Below are 22,891 nucleotides of genomic sequence, written 5' to 3' on the forward strand. Positions count from 1 at the left end.
GGTCACCACAGAGCCTGGGCTTCCCACACAGCCCCTCTGCTGGGGTCCTGGCCTTTATATCATCTCCCATCCCTGATGCCTGGCCTTTCATCTCCCGTCTTCCTTCTTCTCATGTTCTTCCTTTCCTCCCTCTTTTCTTTCTCCCCAAATTAAGAGCACTGGAGGCCACTTTTGTTCTCTGGGGAGCAGCCTGACAGCAAGTCCCTGAAGCTACAAGAAGGCAAATGCTATGGTCACTGAGGACGGACATTGTCTACAACTTTCCAATGAGTCACACTTCCCCAGCCCCCGCTGCCCACCTGCCACAGAGGTTAAATGGGGCTGTAGAGGTGGGGGGGCGGGGGGCTTCCTACTGCAGTATTTAAACAAAATGTCCTCCAGCTTAGAAAAAAAAATCCCCAAGATCAAGGTTCAGTACATTTGCCAGACACAGGACCAACCTGCAAAACTCAGCATCTCTCTTCCATTTCTGTCCACAGAAGCTGCTAGAAAATATTAGTACAAAAATGCCATCCATAATAGCAACAAGAATTACAAAATAGACAAGCATCGGCTAACCAAGAACAGACCAGATACCACTTCTATAAACATTTTTTGAAATTCTAATAAGGAAACAGGAAATGATTTGAATAAATAGGGCACATTCCATGCTTTCAGATAGGGTAATCCTATTTATATAAGATGATTTATACGGAATAACTTTATAAAAAGCTAATCATATAAATGATTAACCTATGAGTTCAGTCCAATGCCAATCAAAATTTGCATTAGATTTCTCACTATTTTTGTGTGTGCCTGTACTGGGGCTTGAACTCAGGGTATGGATGATATCCCCGAGTATCTTTGCTTGAGGCTGGTGCTTTACCACTGAGCCACAGCTTTACTTCCAGCTTTTTAGTATTTAATTAAAGATAAGAGTCTCAGTCTGGCACAGTGGCTCATGCCTGCAATACTAGCTACTCAGAAATCTGAGACCTGAGGATCGTGGTTTGGAGGCAGCCCAGGCAGAAAAGTCCCTGTGAGACTCTTATCTCCAATTAACCACTCAAAACCCAGAAAGCAGAGCTGTGGCACAAATGGTAGAGCACTAGCCTTGAGTACAAAGAGGCTTGGGGACAGTGCCAAGGCCCTGAGTTCAAGCTCCACAACTGACAGGAAAAAAAAAAGCAGTCTTATGGACTTTCCTGCCCAGGTGGGCTTTGAACTAGTATCCTCAGACCTTAGTCTTCTGAGTAGCTAGAATTACAGGCATGAGCCACCAGCACCTGGCTTAAACTTACTTTGGAAAAGGAGAGGGAGACTGCACCATCAAATATACCACGACCTCAGTGACAACCACATTGTACATTGGGCTCAGGAACAGTCCAATAGAGCTGGAAAACGGGAGAATATTCATCCATCAACCCATGTATTCTGGATACAGGTGCCCCTTAATGACGGAGCTACATTCTGTTAAGTGCATCATTGGGCAATTTTGCCATGGTGTGCACATGAGAGCGTGTACTGACACACACCTATATGGGAAGGGCCAGCGGGACACAGTGAGCGAGTGGAGTGGCTCAGCAGGAGAGCAGCAGCCTAGTAAGTGTGAGGCCCAGAGTTTTCGAGCCCCAGTAGCAACAACAACAACAAAAACCTGAAAAGAGAGAAATGGTTAATACTGTGTTTGAGACAGCTACCACATAATATGGCATTTTGTTTTATGGCAAGTTTTTGTGTATGTGTTTTCCACTTGAGCCACAGCTCCACATCCAGCTTTTTGCTGGTTAGTTGGAGATAAGAGTCTTAGAGACTTGCTGCCTGTGCTGGCTTCGAACCACAATCCTCAGATCTCATCCTCTAGAGAGGAAGAATACATGTGCAAGCCACCAGGAAACACCCTCACTAGAGACTTAATCTGTCAGCACTTTAAATTCAAATCTCTAAGGTTCTGGAACAGTCAAAAATACATTTTTGTTGCTTATAAACCACACAGTCTACAATATCCTTGTTGTAGCAATTTGAATGTATTAAAATGAGCAAGTTCACAGCAACTAATTCCCAAGAAAACTGGCTTAGGAATTCAGCTGTCCTGAATTCCTTAAATATCTAGAATTTTAAGGAAAGTGCAGCATAAAAATAAATTATCGGGGCTGGGAATGTGGCTTAGTGGTACAGTGCTTGCCTAGCATGCATGAAGCCCTGGGTTCGATGCCTCCCTCAGTACCACATAAGCAAAAAAAAGCCAGAAGTTGCACTGTGGCTCAAGTGGTAAAGTGCTACCCCAAGCAAAAGAAGCCTCAGGGACAGTGCCCGGACCTTAGTTCAAGCCCCAGGACTGGCCAAAAAAAAAAAAAAATCAAGCCAGGTACCAATAGCTGACAACTGTAATCCTACCTACTCCTGAGGAACACACACACATACACACACATATATACACACATACACACATATTTATGTATATATAATACACACACACATATATATAAATTGGTTTCAAGTTTTTGTCTCCTTTTTACTAAGCCTTTGAACAAAATAGTCTTCCTTCCTCTTATTTTATTTGTTTGTTTATTGGTTGTTTGAGACATGGTCTCACTATGTAAGTCAGGGTGGCACTGAACTCTTGATCTCCCTGCCTCAGCCTCCTAAATGCTGGGATTACAGGTGTGCCCCACAATGCCTGGCCTTTCCACTTGTCTTAAGCAGAATTAATCTGGCTTTTGATGCCAGGAAATGACCCATTCAGAACTTCAGAATGATGCCATGTGTTCAAGGCCCATTTTGGTGTGTGCTTGTCTAAGCATCTTACGTGCAAGGAGCACAGAGGGAGTAATAACTTGAGCAAACCAACACATCACTGAACTATAAAAATCATTAAAATATTGAAGGGTTTAGAAACTTAATGACCCGGCAAAGATGGAAAATATGTTTAAATGCAAAGCTCAGTCATTAAAAATGCATTTGGCACGCCACATTTGCCTCCTTTTGAAAATGGGGGGAATATATTTAGGGCAAGACTGTCATGGTTCCCCAGGAGGGCAGGTTAGAAAAGGAGGTGATACTCATCACTGGGCAGCCAATGAGGCAAAAGCTCTGAGCTGCTCCGATTGCCTTGTGTGGGGGCTGATGGCACCGTTACCATCCAAAGCTACACTCAATCTGACACTCTGGAGACCTGTGAACTGTGCAAAGTGCAGGAAGTGTTTTCTGAGTCAGGCCCTCTCACAGGGGGAAGAGTCCAGAAAGTACCTGACTTGCCAAAAACAGCAGGAGGAAAGGATAAGATCTTGCCAGATCTTAACTAGTGCATTATACATATGGCACTATACACACTGTATTATACACAGCCAGGACTGCTATCACCGAGGCCCATGGCTGGAGTGGCTTAACAACTGAAGTTGCTTTGCTTACAGTTTTAGAGGCAGGAGAGCTGAGATGCAGGTGTCACGGGGTTGCTTTCTTTTGAGGGCTCTGAGGAAAGGACCCGCCTCAGGTGTCACCCCTTGGCTTGTAGGTGGCTGTCTTGTCCCCATGTCCTTACTTTGTCTTCCCTCTGTACATAGGAATTTCCTGTTCTCAGAAGGACACTGAAGAGCTCGGCTAAGATGGCTGGATAGAAACAACCTTTGTTCAACCGAGTGAGAACAGAGAGACTACATCCTGGGAGAGAAAGTAAGAAAAACTCTGTGAACTTCTAAGGACACCAGTCAGCCTGGATTAGAGCCAGCCTAGGTGACCTCATTTACCTTGGTCTGCAAAGACCCTGCCTCAGAAGTATTAGGAGCTACAATTTCAACATAGGACTTGGGATATGGAGCACAGAAGCCCACACAGTGACTGGTGATAATATACCCAAAAGGAGCCTTTGGGGGTGTTGCTTTGGTGTAGAGAGAACATGAAGAGCTCTTGGTGTGTGAAGTGCCTAGGTATTTTCTCAAGTGTATTCTGAAGTCCACACAAAGACTCCTGCTGATCAACTGCCAGGATGGTGAAGTGACAAAAGCTAGGCTATTTGCCATGAGCCAGTTCTATGATCTTGAGCAAATAATCCTCCCAAGCCTCCATTTTCTCATTTATAATAAAAGGAATTAAGTTGGTAACTTGAGTGTGCTGATTGGAGCATCAATTTCTCATATAGGATAATGAAAACTACTTTTCCCAGACTCCCTTGCAGCTAGAGTTCTTGCTATGAATTAAACTCCATAAGATGAGCTGGTAATAGGCTCAAAGGATGAGCATAAAGCAGAGATCATCCTTTTACTGTAGGCCACCCTTAGTCCATGGTGTGGAAAGAAGGCTACAGAGGTCATTGTTCTCAATCTGAGTCATGTCATAGGCCAAGGGCCTTGAAGAGCAGCAAGGGGGATGAGGGCAGCAGTGGAATGCTCTGAGATTCCTTCCCAAAGACAGCCTAGTAAAAACAGGAAGTATACGCAGTGTGTTCATTGCCACCCTGGGTCATAGCAAAAGACTGGCAACAACCCAAATGTCCATTAATACTGAACTGGGCAGGCCAGCTACATGACATGCCTGTAATCACAGTTACTCTGAAGTTAGAGATCAGGGTTTGAGGTCTAGGCAAAAAAAATTAGCGCAATGACATCTGAACAAATGTGGTGTTGTCTGTGGAGGAGGAAAGAGGTCAAGAGGCTGGTCATGGACAAAATATGCAGGAGCCTATGTGAAAAACAAAGCAGTCAGACACTGGTGGCTCAAGCCTGCAATCCTAGCTACTCAGGAGGCTGAGATCTGAGGATTGAGGTTTGAAGCCAGCCTGTGCAGAACCTGTGAGACTCTTATCTCCAATTAACCACTCAAAAACCAGAAGTGGAGCTGTGGCTCAAAGTAGTAGAGCACTATCCTTGAGCAAAAGAGCTCAGGACAGCAGCCAGGCCCAAAGTTCAAATCCCACAACTGACAAAAATAAAACAAGGCACAAAAGTGTTGTAGGTATGGCTCAAGTGTGCAAGGCCTGAGACTGTTCTCCTAAGATAGGCCTTGGTAGAGGGCTTGCTTAGCAAGCATAAGACTCTGACTTCAAATTTCCATTACTGCCAATATTTTTTTTTTTTTTAGAAAAGGAAAAAACTGCACTGATTAAAAACACTATAGTACGCCCACACACAGGATGGAGCTCTGTGGCATTCTCTAAAGGAATAAAAAGAGTGTTTCCAATGAATGCTATGGAGCTCTCAAGACACATAGTTGAGTGGAAAAAGCAAAGAGGAAGAAAAGGTGTAGAATCCACTGCCATTAAGGAAGAGAAGATATAAATGCATTTGTTTGTTTGTTTGTTTTGTTGTTGTTTGTAGGTTGTGGTGCTTGAACCAGAGCACCACTTCTGGCCTTGTTTGAGTAGTTTATTGGAGATAAGAGTCTCACAGACTTTTCTGCCCAGGCTGGCTTTGTACCACCATCATCAGTTCTCAGCCTCCTAAGTATCTTGGATTATAGGCATAAACCACCGGCGCCCAGTTTATTTTTATTTTTTTTAACTATCTGTGGTAATAAAGAATCTTCTCTTCCCTCCCTGCCCCCATAAGATTGTGGCCAATTTTGTTCCTCTATCACAAGTTCAGGTGGAGACAAGGAGTCCAGGATATTAATTGCCTGCAGCTTAGATGGGACTGGATACATTTAAAGGATGAATGAATTTTTAGGAATAAGAACTAGATGGGGAATAATTAAATAACAGGTAAGTTTAACCTGATTCTGGGATGTAGATTTCTGGGGGGGAGGGGCACCTGGAGTTGAGGACTACATGCTTGTCTGCTATAACTTTCCGAGAAGTGTGCAAGCTCATATCTCATTTGTTCCCTTCACCAACATGAGACTAGGTCATGAACAGATGTGAGAAATCCTCATGTCGTACGGTCAGGGTCTCATACCGATGAGTACACCTGCTTCTTTTCTGTTGGTGATGGTCAGCACCAGGGAGCCAGCAGCTCCCTGCCTCCTCCCACTATGCAATTGAAGGTATTTTGGCCAGTGTTCCATTATTCAACGTATTTGCTCCCCTCACACCACACAGCAAGGCTGTGTATGTGAAAATGTAGCAGCTGCACTCAGCACTTAGACAATTCTTTTTCACTGAGAGATAATTGAAGCTACCTCTTTAAAGCATCATTTGCAAATGTGGAGTAAAATTTAAAACATGAATATTTCTGGACCTAACTATTCCACTTCTAGGATATGTGTTTGTTTTCAGAAACAACAACAAAAAACAATGAAAAATAAAAATAAATCCATGAGTCTAAAAATAATTATTTCCATATTATTGTAAGAGTGTAAACCTATTTGTAAGAGTGTAAAATCTAAAATCTAAAGTTTTGCTATTTTTAACGACAGGATCTAACTGTGTAGCCCAAGCTGCCTGGAACTCAAAACCTCCTATCCTAGCCTCCTAAGTGCTGAGATTACAGACATGCACTACCACAGCCAGCAGAATGAAGTAGATCTTTATGCAATATTGAACACAAAATGTTCTACAAGAAGCCTGTAATCCTAGCTATTCAGGAGGCTGAGATCTGAGGATTGTGCTTCAAAACCATCCCAGACAGGAAAGTCTGTGAGATTCTTTATTTCCAATTAACCATAAAAAAGAAAAAATATATACTAGAGTTGTGGCTCAAGCGGTAGGGCACTAGCCTTTAGCACAAAAGTTCAGGGACAGTGCCCAGGCCTTAAGTTCAAAGCCCTACGACTGGCACGCATGCGCACACACACAAATGTTCTTCAAGATAAATGAAAACACAAAATTCAAAAGTGCAGAGGAGTAGGTATAGGGTGTGAGACTATGCAATGTGCACTATTCTTTCTTGTCTATCAAAGATAGGAAAGTATTCATTTATTCTAATTAAATTATAGCTAAATAGTTCTCCATGGCTTGCTATTAACCTCAGTGTAGATCTCTGAAGATTGATTATATAATTTAATATATTCTAGGAAGCAAGCTATGTATCATCATCTCTGAAAAAAATAGGAAAGAAAGATATTAAAAAAAAACTTGGAGCCGGCTGGGAATATGGCCTAGTGGCAAGAGTGCTTGACTCGTATACATGAAGCCCTGGGTTCGATTCCCCAGCACCACATATATAGAAAATGGACAGAAGTGGTGCTGTGGCTCAGGTGGCAGAGTGCTAGCCTTGAGCAAAGAGAAGCCAGGGACAGTGCTCAGGCCCTGAGTCCAAGGCCCAGGATTGGCAAACAAAACAAAAACAAAAAAAACTTGGAGCCTTATAATCTTAGAAAAAAAAAAGAATCAGAAATAGAGTTGTTGCCATTGAATTCCTTCATGATTCTCCTGAGCCAAACATAACACTCGTTCCCTTCAAGCTGCAAGTCGTGGCTTCGGAGAGGTGAGTGTCTTAAATCCATGTCCAATGGAGTGGTGCTGTCTTCTTGTGCCATGTTTACACTGAACAGCAGAGCTGGGTCCTGATTCTCTTCCAGCAATGTAAAGTCAGAGGTGAGTACAGGAGATTATAATAAAAGCTGTTCATGCTTTCAAGAAATCTGCAGTCCAGCAATACAGCAGGGCAGAACGGGGTGATGGGGACATGGACGTTTTAGCGCATTTGCTTAACCTTGGGGTAGTGATGTGAGGACGGGCTAAGTGGTTTCTAGCTTTAGTTCCGTATTTGGATTCTCCCAGGGTGATGGAGGACAGCACGGAATAGTAGCTTCCACAGCCATCTCCAGGATATGCCCTGCCATTGCCATTTCCTAGCTAGTTGACCTTGAAAAAGCTGCCCTTGGTTTTCTCCTCCATGATAAGGATAATTTTAGTACCTATCTCCTAAAGAGTTCATGGAAATTTTAAAAATAGAAGCGTAATATATACCATGTACTTAACCAGTGTCAGATACTATTATATCTTGCTTTTTTTTTAACCAGTCCTGGGGCTTGAACTCAGGGCCTGGGTACTTAATGTCCCTGGCTTCCTTTTTGCTCAAGGCTAGCACTCTACCACTTGAACCACAGTGTCACTTCTGGCTTTTTCTGTTTATGTGGTGCTGAGGAATCAAACACAGGGCTTCATGCATGCTAGGCAAGCACTCTACCACTGCCACCTCCCCAGACCCCTACTACATCCTTAAAAGCTGAGCTAGCTGGGTTCCTGAGGCTCATGTCTGTAATCCTGGTTACTCAAGAGGCTGAGATCTGAGGATCACAGTTTGAAGCCAGTCCAGGCTGGAAAAGTCTGTGAGACTTTTTATCTCCAACTGACCACCCCAAAGCTCGAAGTCGAACTGTGGTTCAACTAGAAGAGCACTGGCCTAGAGCAAAAAAGCACAGAGATAGCACCCAGACCCTGAGTTCAAGCCTGAGTACTGGCACACCAACCCCCTCACCCTCCCAAAGGCTGAGCTAATTTAGAGAGAAAAGACAAAATAGTTCTAATTCTGTATAGTAAGCAAAATTTCAGGACTCTCCCTGTCCCTTGAGGCTTGAATAGCAGACATAATCTTTGTCTCTTAAAGTTCTACAGAGTACTTTTCCCTGTGCAACCTTTTCTCCTGAGATATAAATAAACAACTCCTTTTATCTGAAAATCATTTTTGAATCCCACAGTCATTAATTTCAAAGCCAGACTTGTCTTGGTACTTAATTATGAGCTCTCTTGGGGGCTGGGAATGCAGCACTTGCATTCCCTTAAGAAAAGTTACCACGGTGGTGGTGATGGAGATGGTGGCGCTGTAGGAAAGACCCTGCAGAGCCTTGCTGTGCTGTGTCCGAAGTCCCTGCTGTAGAATGAGACGAGTGGCCATTTCAATGGAGTTTCTATGACAAGCATGGCGGTTTCCCTAGGCTGCTGGCAGGATATGGGATCTGAGCAAGCCCTTGCTTGTCAAGGACATGCTTCCTCACTTGGAAAACAAAGAGGTTGAAGAAAACAGCCTGTTCTGTTCTTTGCAGTCCAAAAGGCTGCAACTGGATAGAATCTTGGTCTCAGGAAGCTGAGCTTTTTGTGCAGAAACAACTCCTGTCACCCGCCCAAGCACAGAGATGTGCTGAAATCAAAACAATTCCCATTTATTGAATGCTAAATGCTAGGAATTTTATACCATCACATTTAATCTGCCCAATACACCTGTTGGGTAGCTATTAACTTTTGAAATAGCCACAGAGGTCAAGCCGATGGCCAAAGCCAGGCTTAGCTGCTTCTTTGTAAATGAGGAACCTGGACTGAGTACTTGTAGCTTACACCTATACTTTCTAGCTGCTCAGGAGGTTGAGATCTAAGGATTAATGGTTCAAAGCCAGTCCAGGCAAGAAAGTTCATGAGATTCTTCTCTTTAATGAACCAATGGACAGCCAAAGTAGAGCTGTTGGCTCAAGTGTTACAGCACCAGCCTTGAGTGAAAAAAAACAAAACAAAACAAAAGGACAGCTTTGGACTGGGGATATGGCCTAATGGCAAGAGTGCTTGCCTCGTATACACGAAGCCCTGGGTTCAATTCCCCAGCACCACATATGCAGAAAATGGCCAGAAGTGGTGCTGCGGTTCAAGTGGTAGAGTGCTAGCCTTGAGCAAGAAGAAGCCAGGGACAGTGCTCAGGCCGGGAGTCCAAGGCCCAGCACTGGCAAAAAAAAAAAAAAAAAGGACAGCTTCCAGGCTCAAGTTCAAGCCTTAGTAATGGCACCAACATGAAAAAGAGGAACAAGGACTGGGTTTCTACAGTTGCTTCTGGCTCCATGCTATTCTGTAAACGGAGATCCATGGAACTGGTCTTCCCAATCTGGTAGAGGGTAGGGTAGGGTGGGGAGCTGACATGGTAAAACTCCTTATGTATAAGGCCTGGATGACACCACCAGCCCGGGGTTGGACTTTTTGAAGTTGTTTGGTTTTCCCCATGCTGACTTTTATAAAGCAGCACTCGAAAACTTCTGCTGCTGCAGCCCTTGAGGCAAACACCTGATTCCAAACCTCCTGCCTCTCCAGACGTCAGAGCCCTGCAAGGTTTCTCAGCAGAGGCGGGGCTGCTTTCTCTCCTGTGGGGTCTAGCACACCAGGCTGGGGCACAATGAACCAGAACAGAGCTCAGTGACCTCACTTTCCAGTCTGGTTTCAGAGCATGTAGCTACTAAGTCTTGGAGTCTCCTGCAATCAAGAATTTTCTTAGTCTTATCTTCTTTCCCTGTGTCAAGCATTTCAGTATATGCAGATAAATCTCTCTCACACACACATACACATACACGCATTCTTGTTCATTCTCTCACTCTTCAACTATATTTTATAGCTCAGCATAAAGACATTAAAAAAATCAAGACTATTCCTGGTGACAAAAAAAGCAGAAGTAGCCCAATGCTTATGGGCTGTATCCTAACTACTCAGGAGGCTGAGATTTGAGGATCAAAGTTCAAAGCCAGGAATGGCCATGAGATTCTTGTCTCCAATTAACTACTAAAAGGCAAAAGTGGAGCGGTGGCTGTGGCTCAAGTGGTAGAGTGCAAGCCTTGACCACAAAAGCTCAGGGACAGCACCCAGGCCCTGAGCTCAAGCCCCAGAATGGCACACGCAAAAGCTGAAGTCTGAGTTCTCACAGCTTCAGCCATTGTAGAATATCTTGGAGCCACCTTACTCTTTTTTTTTTTTTTTTTTGGCCAGTCCTGGGGCTTGGACTCAGGGCCTGAGCACTGTCCCTGGCTTCTTTTTGCTCAAGGCTAGCACTCTGCCACTTGAGCCACAGCGCCCCCTCTGGCCATTTTCTGTATATGTGGTGCTGAGGAATTGAACCCAGGGCCTCATGTATAGGAGGCAAGCACTCTTGCCACTAGGCCATATCCCCAGCCCACACCACCTTACTCTTTATAGGGCTGAGACTTCCAAGAGCTAGAACTCAACACAGTCTCAGGCAGCGCAAGAAGCACACACATGTAATGAGCCACTGCCTGTATCTCTGCCTCTGGAGAGATGAGAGAAAGGCCTGGCGTTCATTCATTCACTGCTCTGAAAAGACTATGTTGCAGGCTCAAAAGGAGAACATTTTCAGAGCCTTGAATGGTGGCCATTAGGGTAGCTAGCCCAGCCTCTCCGGGCCTGGCACAGGGAGTCTCCTTGTAACACCTGGTAACTGATGATCTTAGGCGTTCTTGTTGGGCCTCCAGCATGTAAGAGGCATGCAGGATTAGAGGAAGGGGGCCAGGACCCAGCCTGGGCAGCATGCAGCTCACTGCTCAGCCTGTCAGACCGCCTTACAGAGAAGAGCCCAGGCCTCCTATGCTTTTAAGGAGCAAACTCCTGCCATTCCGGAAGGAAGGAACATCTTTACTTCCTGTTGGATCTTCCCTTCCCATGGGTCCTCTAGGCCATTCTCAGCTAACAGAAATAAATAAATGGGAACCACAGTCAATCAACTGGTGCTGTTTCAGGGCACCCATTCCCCAGATTTTGTATGAGGTTACTTATACAAACTTTGATGGACTATCTTGTATTTTACCTGGCAATTCTAGCCCCCTGCAGTCTTCTCTGTGGCTAGGCCTTCCCAGGTGAAAATTGATTATAGCTCTGTGTTCTCAAGCAGTTCCGCTCGGACACTCCTGGGGCTTCCTGTAAAAAGGTGAAGACCTTAGGCCACAGCTAACTGAGTCATATTGAATCATAGTACCTCCAGGGGTGGAGCCCAGAGCACACATTTTATGGAATTGGAATTGAAGTAATTCTGACACCTATTTGTATTACTTAGCTATTGCCTCTAAACAAAGTACTCTAATTTAAGCTGAAACATACCAATCTTTATCACCTCACAGTTTATATGAGTGAGGAACTTAGGATTCATTTCACTTTATGATTCTCGCTCGTGGTCTTCCATGATGCTGCAATCAAGGTGTTAATCTGCAGTCATCTCCAGGCCTCACTAGCTCTGCAGAATCTGCTCTTGAGCTCAGTCACGTGACCCCCGCAGGCTTCAGGTCCTCACTGGTTAATGGCTGCAAACACCACTTCCTCACCCTGTGCCATGAGCCTCTGTATAGGGCTGCTGACAATGCGGCACTTTAGCACTCTATGTGCTAAAATCTTATGAAGATTAATAGAAATATATAAGCAAGAAGACCAATTGGCTCAATTGGCTCAGGACTCACACTTGCCTTTGTAACTGTAGATTACATGGGAGTTTGGGGAATAGCTCAGTGGTAAAGCATGTACTTTGTCTCTTTATTTTGTGGGGAGCAGTACTGTGTTTGCTTTCACGGCTTCATGCTTGCTAGGCTGGTGCTCTACACCTAAGCAATTCATCTAGCACAGAGAATGTGCTTAGCATGGTCAAGACCATGGATTCACTACCTAGCACCGTGGGAAGGAACCATGAATAAAGGAGGGAGGAAGAAAGGAAAGGAGAACAGAGAAAGGGAGAGAAGGGGAGGAAGAATAAGGGAGGAAGGAATCACATTCGCCATTCTGTTCCCATCTAACCATCTGGTGGCTGAGGGAGCACACCTTGTGAGGGAGAGGATGGGACATGGACTTTGATGAAATCCCACAGGAATGCCTAGCTGTGGTCTCATTTAGCAAATAGGGCCCATAAATCTACTTCTGTGAAGCTTAACTACACTGATGCTAATGGAAGTGCCTCATAAACTGAAGCGCCACCCTCAGCATGAAAGGTGAGACCAGAACGCACACCCTTTGCCCATCTGCAATTGAGTGTGACATGTTCTCTTGCAAGGAGGCTGATAGCGCTGCCTCCGGAAAGGTGAACGCTGCCTGCCGAAGCCACAGCACATACGTTGAATTCGCATCTTGATGTGCAGAGTTTAACGCCAAATGGCTCTACATTCTTCCCTAGAAAATGCTACGTTCCCTAAAAGGACAGTCATCTCTGTGGTCCCATCTCGACGACAAGCTTCTCAGCAGATCTGGACAAAGTCCTGCTGTAGAAGATGCGAGTCATTTTTCATGTCTCAGGAATCGTGGCCCTGGGCCCGCTTTCCCCAGACTCCATCCACTTCCATCCCTCAAGGCTGGGAGAAGGTTTTTTTTTTTGCCAGTCCTGGGCCTTGGACTCAGGGCCTGAGCACTGTCCCTGGCTTCTTCCTGCTCAAGGCTAGCACTCTGCCACTTGAGCCACAGCGCCCCTTCTGGCCGTTTTCTGTATATGTGGTGCTGGGGAATCGAACCTAGGGCCTCGTGTATCCGAGGGCTGGCACTCTTGCCACTAGGCTATATCCCCAGCCCTGGGAGAAGTTTTTTATGAGAAAGAAAGGAAGAAATGTGTAAACTGTGTTAAAGTCCTCATCTCCTTTTCTTTTTTAATTCTGGCTCTAGCAGATCTGAACAGACCCACACAGTCATATGACTCCATCATATTCAAAATAGACAATGCCATTTTGACTCTGCTTTTCTTTGAAATGGGTGAGCAAGGAAGGATGGCTGGGCCCTCGGGTCTTCTCCACTCACTCCTGAACCCTGACTATAGCCGAGGTATCTAACAAAGATGGCAGACTGAGTACAAGGAAGAAAGACTTTGATTCTGTCTCTTCTAGTCCCTGTCCTGTCACATCCCAGCTATGTGATCTTGGATCTGTTTCAATGGGGAGGATGATGCCAGGCTATTTTAGGACATAGATGATTGTAAGGATCAAACTAAACCGTTTTCATGGAAAGAATAGGCCTTTCAAAATCTTAGAGTGCCACATATCTGTAAGGTGGTTAGCCAGGTGCTGGTGGTTCACACCTGAAATCGTAGCTATTCAGGAGGCTGAGACCTGAGAACTTTTGTTCAAAGGCAGCCTAGGCAGGAAAATCTGTGAGATGTTTACATTCAACTAACGACCAAAAAACTAGGTAGGATTGAACTGTGGCTCAAAGTGGTAGAGCGCTAGCCTTGAGGAAAAAACAGCTCAGGGACAGGCCCCAAATTCAAGTCCTATGACAGCCAAAAAAAAAAAAAAAAAAAAAGTAAGGGGGTTAATATATTTAATAGAGTCCTCCATTTGACACACCTCAGGTGACCCTACAGGGCTGCTGTTTGCATTGATTACTGGGGAAAACTTCTATTCATTGGCCATAGCAAACTTGCCTGCTTCGTTTGTGCCTGAACTTCAGGCACACCTCTGCCTAGTGGTGGGTTTCTGAGGAGTGTCCTTTCCCTGGCTTTAAAGATAGTGATAATGCCCTTGACAGAGAAGTTAGCTTTCCGTTTTGTGCCATTTCTACATAGACATTGAGTGTTTTTATATCTAGTTTTGAAGTATTTTTCTAAACCATAAAACTTACTTAAAAATGAGCAGTGTTTAAGCTAAACAAACAAGTACCTTAAGTAGTGAGGAGATTATAAACAATTTTTTTCTGGTTTATTAGGTTGCATGCAGGCTTGTAATTACTAGATAATTAAAGCATTCAACCATTTCAAAAGAAATGACAAAGAACAAATATGTTCACCCATAGCCTTACCAGACTGATATAAGAAACCAAGTAAGTTGTTTCACTACCAGCATTTGTCTTCTGAAGGATGAAAGCATTGGGTTCAAAGACTCAACTTTATCCCACAGCTCTTTTGTCATCTTTCCAGGGAAGCTGGGGGTGGGGGTGAGGGCTGACTTGCAGAAGATCTCAAAGCAGATTCTCGGTGAGTTAGGCAACAGTGCTGTCATGTTGGACCACAGTGCCCAGATATTTGGTTAAACATCATTCTGGGTGTTTCTATGAGAACGTTTTTGGATTCCTTACTCCATTGGTTGAGTGTCTATGGGGAAACATTTGTGGCTTTGCCCTGAAAGGTGCTAAAAGGCTGAGTCCCTTCTCACTACCCAGAGGCAGGGAAAACACCAATTCCATCATTCTACGTTTCTCAGTCTAGGTTTCCTCATCTGAGAAGCTGACAGCATTTCATAAACACTGCTATCTGATGTCTGGTATTCTTTTTACTTACCATATTTCTTAAATGCATACTAGTAGCTAACACTTAGGACTTGATGGGTGCCAGGCTCTGTGCCACACCCATATATTTCACTTCATCTGTCCAACAGACTACTTTACAAATGAATAAACTAGGTATGGAGATGTGAAGTCAGTGGGTCAGGACACACAGCTGGGTTGAGCTGTGTATGCACCTTCGGCTATCAGAACAAAGGCCTTCCCTAATGCTCTACAGTCGTGAGAAGTCATTTAGCTCTTTATGTGCTACGGGAGATCTCTTATCTGCTGGGCCTGTTGTGAAAACTCACATTGACATTTGGGGCAGTAGCTAGCACTGTGTTGTGGGTGCACTCAGAATATGAACACAATTCTATTAAAGGCACTTGTAGGGGCAGTTTGTGTTCTCAATTCATCTGTTAAAGTTCTACCCAACAATGAATGGGATGAGAATGTGGGGCCTTTGAGGGTGGTTAAATTTGTGGTGGGAGGGGTGGACTTGCCATGAATGGGACTGGAGACATTAGCAGAACACACCCAATAGTTTGCTTTCTCTCTCTTAGCTCTCTACCAGGGTGTAGGCAGAAGACAACCTGCTACAAATCAGGAAGAGAACCCTCCCCAGACATGAGATGTGCTAATACCTTCATCTTGAGAAGTCCCATTTAAGAACTATCAGAAATCAATTCCTGGTTACGTATGTAACTGTAACCCCTCTGTATATCACCTTGACAATAAAAATAAAATATAAAAAAACTCAAAAATAATAAAAGAAATTAATTCCTGCCTGGGAATGTGGCTTAGCAGTACAATGCTTGCCTAGCATGTATGAAGCCCTGGGTTCAATTCCTCAGTACCACATGAACAGAAAAGGCCAGAAGTGGCACTATGGCTCAAGTGGTAGAGCACTAGCTAGTTCAGGGACAGTGCTCAGGCCCCGAGTTCAAGCCCCAGGACTGGCAAAAAAAGAATCAATTCTTGATTCTTGTTGCATAAGCTCCAGTCTATGGACAGAGAGAGAGAGAGACAGAGAGACAGATAGATAGAGAGAGACAGCACCTGGGGTGGGGGTGGGGGGGAAGAACCTTCTTGAAAGTAAATGAATATGAGCAACAAATCTTAGGCTGTCTTTCCTTTTGGTGGTTCTGGGAATCAACTCCTAGGCTTGGGGTATGGTAGGCAAGGACGCAATCATGGAGTCCTGAGTGAAGAAGGGAGAGCTTTGGAATCTGGTGAAGGTCAGATGGGCAGATTACTCCTGGGGCCTCTGGATCCTGGTAGCTGGGTGTGGATGGGAGAGAGAGGGAGGAGGACCTTAGAGATAATCCCTTCTTCCTCCATCTTTGCAATCCTTTCTGCTGGGCCTCCACCATGAGAGGCCACTGAGCTATCTCTCTGTCACAGATGCTATGTCCATTGCTGGTGGCATCCACACCAGCAAGGACTCTTTCATCCTGTGAAACTCTGAAAGGAGCTCCTCCTCTCTGGCTACTTTTGGCCTTACTTTTCATGTGCATTGACTCATTTCTGTATTCCCTCCAGAGCCTGTGGCACATGCATCTTAGGGGCTCCGGGAAAGCCAGGAGATGAACTATTGAAGTGAATAATCAAATAGTCCTTGAGCAAGAAACTTACTTATATGAATAGGAATAAATTTGTAGTAAAGCTCTAGTAAAGCACAAATACCAGCCATAGTGAGTAGCACACCTGGAATTTGTATAACATAAATGCCTGTTGGAAATATCCAGTTGGAGGCGGTGTCCCTGCAAGGAGGAAGGCAGAAGATGACTCAGAGCCGAGATCATCAGCACAGGACGCTCAGGACTCCTCAGTGTCTGAGTGACTGGTCTGTCCGTGGTCCTGGTTACCTAGCTGTGCATCCCCAGTTCTTCTAGCCATCAACTGAGGGGTGATGGTCTAAGTCATGGGTACCGTGTAAGAATCTTAGGGAGATTTTCTGCACTCTGTCCCTCTTCCATAAAGGCTGTGCCCTTTGAGATGCTGTGGGCAGAACTTCTCTCATGGAGCAGTACTGACAGCTGCCACCAAGCCTTCCCTGAGGCTCAGGCCTGGCCCCAGGCCTATGGGGAATCTGGTAAGCAGGAAGCTCTGTGTCCCATGACTACCTTCATCTCCACATCCAGATGCTAGGCTGCTTTAAATAAGGCCCTAGAGCTCCACACCCAAAGTAGATTTTCTGAATCCTCTCAGGAACAAATAAATGACAGTCTTGAGCTGAGGAGACAATACACTTGGAAAACCAGGCCATGTCTCTATGTGCTATGAGAGTAGTAAATGTTTATGAAACTCTTGGCACATCCCAGGCCCTGTCCAATCATCTCCCTGCAGGAAGGAGTGGCGAGCTTTGGGGTAGGGTGATGAGAAGATTAGAACTCCATGTTCAGAATCACTTGTGCCTGAAGCCAAGGAAGCTGAGATTGGTTTACTTGGGGTGCTGCGGCCTGAAGCCTTGGTCTTGCACATTCTAGGCACGTGCTCTGCCACTGGAGCCACCTCTGGTCCCTGAGGCTCCTTTACATTAGTTATTGTTCTAGATTTTACGTACAAAATCTCAGCTTTCCATGGAGAAACTAACAGCAACCAGCCATATTTCATTTTCTGACTCTTTGTATAAACACTGGGGGGAGAGGGAAGACCTGCAGTAACTTCTGAGCTAAATCCTGCCCTCTTTGGCTTTCACTAGTCTGCTGTCTCAGGACTGTTCTGTTTTCATAAGGGAACTGTTTTTCTGATTCTGTGTTTGGCATTACATTTTGTTTGCAAGGACCAGATCAGTAATAATACCCTTTTTTCTTCCCCCCCCCCCTCTGATTCTGGGGTGTGAACTCAGGGCCTGGGCACAGTCCCTAAGCACTTTTACTCAAGGCTAGTGTTCTACCACTTGACCCACAGTTCTACTTCTGACTTTTTGATAGTTAATTGGAGAGAAGTTCAAAGTCAGCTCGGGCTGGTTTTGAACTTGGATCCTCAAGATCTCAGCCTTTGGGTACCTAGGATAACAGTCCCCAGTGCCTTTTTAATGTCATTTGGAGGGGGGATTTGGGGGGGGGGAGGGAGCTGGTACTTGGGGCCTGAACTCTGGGGCTCACACTTGCTGGACTGGCACTTTACCACTTAAGCCATACCTATAACCCAGCTTTTTGCTTGTTATTTTGGAGACAGTTTCACATACTTTTCTGCCCCATCTAGTCTTGAACTACAATCCTCCTGCTCAGCTAGACATGAGCCACTAGTTACCAACAGTGTAGGATTTTACTTTTTTTTTTTTTTAAAGAAGAGCAGCTTCTCAATTCTATTCCCCTGTGCCTTCTTACTTCTTCTGTAATAAAGGTGGAGTCTGCCCAGAGGAGGTGAATATATAAAGAGGAGTGGTAGAGCACCAGCCTTGAGCAAAAAAGGCTGAGAGAGTATCTATTACTAGCTCTCGTCTCTCTTCTCACCTCCCTCTTCCCCTACCTCTCTCCTTCCGACAACTGGCTTTTTCCTCCCTGGACCATTACTTAGGATGGCTCTTGCATATTTCTCCAATCTGTAGGCATCTCAGAAGGAAGCTTTAGGCTTAGGCTGGGGCAAGTGCCTCCTTCCTTACTTACCCTGGCTCACATACATTTTCCAGTTCAACCATCTCCACAAAGCTAGTCTTCGTATCCTTCTCATTTCACAGGCAAGCAAACTAACCCTCAGAGTTTAAATTGCCCAAGGACATACTGCTAGATTAAGTGACAAATGAGTCATTTTATCCTTAAGAGAAGAAAGACTCTTCAAGCTTGGGTGTGTAGAGGGAAAGGTGATTTAGGACTGAACTAGGTCTTCAAGTAACTGGGTCTTCAAGTGTCCAGTTACTCTGTCCCCACAAGCTGTTCAGCCTCTCCTGTCCCGTGGAATCTCAGATTAACAACCAGAACCTCATTTCACAGGGACACACAGAGGGTAACAATGAATGAAGCATGCAATATGAGCTTGAGCAGGAAAATTCTGACCAACAAAATGTTAAGATTTAGAAAGATAACTACTGTCAAAGAACATTACTGTACTTATACCCATAAATCACATTGTAATCTGAAGACTTGCTGTAGCTAAATGTTTATTATTTGTGGGAGTGTTAAACTTGTTTTTCCTGTTTTACAGCTTCAAGAAACCAGTGCTATATTCTAAGTGAATGATGTACCTTGAGATTATTCTTTATACTCACTGCAAATATAAGTAGTATAAAGCATCTCTAATCTAAGTGTTGGGTAGAGAACGCTATTTATATTTACAGCACTTCAATCTCCAGCTCTTTTTTCAAAGGTTAAGGTCAAGTATTGAATGTAGATACATAGGATTGTTGTACTGTACAAACTGGCAATGATTTACCAAAGCAAAGATAGGCCAACACATGGAGCTGGAACTCACACTGTTATTGCCTGGGTATGAGTCCAAGAACAAACCTGTGTTAAAATTAATTTCTAAAACCTACTAAAGAATGTTTAAACACAGTGACCCATCAAGGGTTTAATGTGTGGTCAGCGGTAGCTCGTTAGAGCTAATAACCCAAAAGATATCTGCCAACGACTCAAATATCAATGCCTACAAAGACCAGATCTTTTCCTAAAGCTCTTTTTCTTAATTTTGCTTTGCAAGGGTTTCAACCTTGTGAATATTTTAAAAATGTGAATTGATCAAAATAGATAACTATATTACAGGTAAATGATGAAGGTTTCTAAAATTTAAGAGTTATTTAATATTCACAACTCCTCTTTCATTAATTGAGAACAAAAATGTCTTGGGAAGTGGGAGAGAGCAATGGAAGGGATGACATTGTCCAAAAAGAAATGACCACATTACCTGACTTATGAAATGATAACCTCCTATACAACACCTTTATAATAACAATGAAACTATTTTTAAAAGGCTTTGGAAGTTCATTATGATAAAGTGTATGTGCTACTTTATACTGGCTGATGGAGAAGCAGAAACAACTCAAGGTGTGATAAAGACACTGTTGGGAGGTTTCTTCCATCTGAACCTTTCCTTCTAGAACCAGTAGTTGTTCAAATAATAGTCTGTGAACCACAGTCTCAGCCTTTTCCCTCTCAGCTGTCTGGGGAGAGGAACACAATCCACTCTCAGACAGATGGGCAGCTTTCACACTGTATCAGCTTAGGGCCCCACAATGATCCCACTCCTACTGGAGTCATAGCACTGACACAATGTGCCAGAGGGTTACACTGTGTGTTAACACAACCCCCCAACAGCAGCCTGTGAGGTAGATACAATCCTCAATATGCATGTATACTAGAGGTGTGGCTCATGGGGCAGAGCACCTCACTAGCAAGCTCAAGGTCCCACCTTCAAACCCTCTACTGTCACAGGAAAACTAAATACATGAGAAAAACTATGTACAGTTTAAATCTGTAAAGCGACACAACTAGTAAATTCTATAAATGGGATTCAGATCCGGGTAATCAGGCCCCAGGGCCTATGTACTCCTTTCAAAAAGCAAATGAGAAAACATGGTCACACAGATACCTTGCTGGCATATTTTTCTATTTGCAAACTATCATATCTTGTTATTAATATTAAATTAGTGGGTAAGTGTATTGGTTCATGCCTGTAATAAAAGCTACTCAGGAGGTCAAAGGTTCAAGGCTTGGACAAAAATGCAAGCTCCTATCTGAGAAATAACCAAAGCAAAAAAGGAGTGAGGGGCGTGGCTCAGTGGTAGAGTGCCTATCTAGCAAACTCTGGGGCCTGAGTTCTGCCCCAAAATAAAATACTAATTTATCAAAACTAAGCACTCCCTGGATATTCATAGAACTCCACCAATTCATAAGATCTTAAGATCTAAAATGACTGCAAACATGTAACAGTTTAACTATGGAGAATGGTTTGAAGTTACTGCTTTTCCTATGCAAAATTATGAAAAGCAGAAACTTTGTTTTTCCATTTTTTTTAGTTTCAGTAAAGACTTTGTTACCACACTTTTTAAAATTAGGCCTCCATGTGTAAAATCTTTTTGAAATGTTAATGATGGATGACTCAAAACCTGGAAATCCCAGTGTTTCTTGATGGGGGAACAAAGGTCAAACAGCTGCCCTGAGATTAGAAGATTGTGGGAGAGCCAAAGACAGACAACACTTCAGTCTTCGGATATAAAAGCTAGTCTAATGAGGAAGGAACACTGATTTGAAAAACTAATTAAAATTAATTAGAAGTTCCAAATACCTCAGATGTAAAATCATGCATTATGTAAACGGTACTTTCAAGGTGAAGCTGTTTTAGAACTTCACTTGAACTAAATTAGCCTCTTAAATGTCTGTCTCCCACTCAAAGATCTTAGTAACAGATAAAATGTTTTATGAATTGCAATTTCTGTAGCTCTGTGAATGACATGCAAAATGTATATCAAAATGAAATGGACAGATAAGCCAGGTACAATTTTATAAGAAAATGATCCAGTTTTATTTACATGTTATTTTTTCCAAGGAACTTGTAATAGGCTTGTTTTTTAAATTCATCTTTAAAATCCACTAGTAACTACAAGCCAAAATAGACTCAGTTTTTACAACTTCTTTAAGTTGCTTAATAAAGTCAAAGCCAAGGTATGCCACCTACAGGAAACCAGTAGAACAACACATCTCTGGTGCACGAATGTCTAAAATTTGATTGACATATTTAATACAGATAACTTGAAAGAAAAGAAAAAAATGGAAAGATGTGGTATAAAAAATCCCACTAACATTCTGGATTATTAATATATCTTACAATTGAACCCAATTTTACCCCCCAATTCACCAGTTACATAACACACGGACCTTCGTTGTAAACTGGAGCAGATACAAGACACAAAGCTATGCCTCCCCAAGTATCTTTGGCTATAAATAGCATAGAAGAAATTCAAGTCTTTGGAGATGAAACTTCCAATGAGTTTCTTTTTCCACCTCTTGCACCTCCCTGCCTGTCCGCAGACATTCTCACTTTCCCTTGTCAGTGACCACATTCCCTGGATTTTCAGTTACACCACATTCCCTGGATTTTCAGTTACGTTCAGTCTACTTCCATTTCTAACGCTCAGCCCTGTTTTCTTTCAAACCAATTTCATGGACAATTCCACATCAGATTGTTATCCCTACCTATGCAGCACAGGCCAGGGACTTTCGTTTTTATATATGTTCTCTTCCCTAGTCTGCGCTTTTCCCCTTGGGTGGAGATGCTGAAAGTTTTCCTTGTCACAATGGTTTTCAATTTAGGCTAAATGTTAAAACCATCTGACATCTTTTAATAACAATAGCACACTTAATTGGAATCGAGATAGGGCTTTGGCTTGCTTTCAATTTTCCAGGTGATCTCCAGTGCAGCCTGGTTCCAGACACCCTCACCGCCTTCCCCAGCTAACTACAACTGCACTCTAGGAAGCTTATGATTTACATTATACGCTGGGCACCCACACATGCTCAAAAGCCCCTGGGTCACTCAAGCAGTTTCCCAAAAGACTGGTATTGCTTTGAGATTGGGCAGGTAGATATTTTCAGACTGAACAGTTAGTGGCATCACGCCTCATTTGGATGCATCTGCCTTTCCACTGCCCCACATCCGAGCTACTACGTAAGTCTCCCAGCCCCCAGGTCTCAGGCTGGCAGGGCCTTCCGACCCCTTTTCTTCACAGTGCTACATCATACACCCCCCCCAGTTCTGTCTCCAGGCTTTGGAATTAAATAACTGGAGTTAATCTGATGGATAAACACAGATTCAGAAATGCTGTTCTCCTCTTAAGCGGACTTTGAGTTATTCCCTCAGCCCTTCTTGTGGTTCTAGAGTACTGACAGCTCCCTGAGGGAGCATGCGCAGGCCTGCGTCCATGCCTGCCCCTGCACGCTTGCTTTCCTGGCAGTGTGGGATGGCAGTGGTGATAGAGCACATTCTCTCAACTATCTACCAGTGCTGGCCACCAGTGGCTTTCTGATCTTAGAATGAGAGGCATGGATGTAGCACCTGTGACTTTGGTGATGGCATTATTCCGGAACAGGAAATAAAAAGTCACTTGATTTT

General features: G+C 43.8%; 1 long non-coding RNA gene across 1 annotated transcript; it reads right to left on the reverse strand.

Annotated features, from left to right (window-relative positions):
- Window positions 1-14,065: 14,065 nt before the first annotated feature.
- On the reverse strand, window positions 14,066-21,976 carry LOC125363216. Its single transcript, XR_007213193.1, has 3 exons — window positions 21,864-21,976; window positions 21,170-21,177; window positions 14,066-14,077 (listed from the first exon to the last, which is right to left on the reverse strand). It is a non-coding gene; the product is annotated as an uncharacterized LOC125363216 (long non-coding RNA).
- Window positions 21,977-22,891: the final 915 nt, after the last annotated feature.

This window comes from Perognathus longimembris, chromosome 14, assembly GCF_023159225.1.
Source record: "Perognathus longimembris pacificus isolate PPM17 chromosome 14, ASM2315922v1, whole genome shotgun sequence".
Taxonomy (NCBI): Eukaryota; Metazoa; Chordata; class Mammalia; order Rodentia; family Heteromyidae; genus Perognathus; species Perognathus longimembris.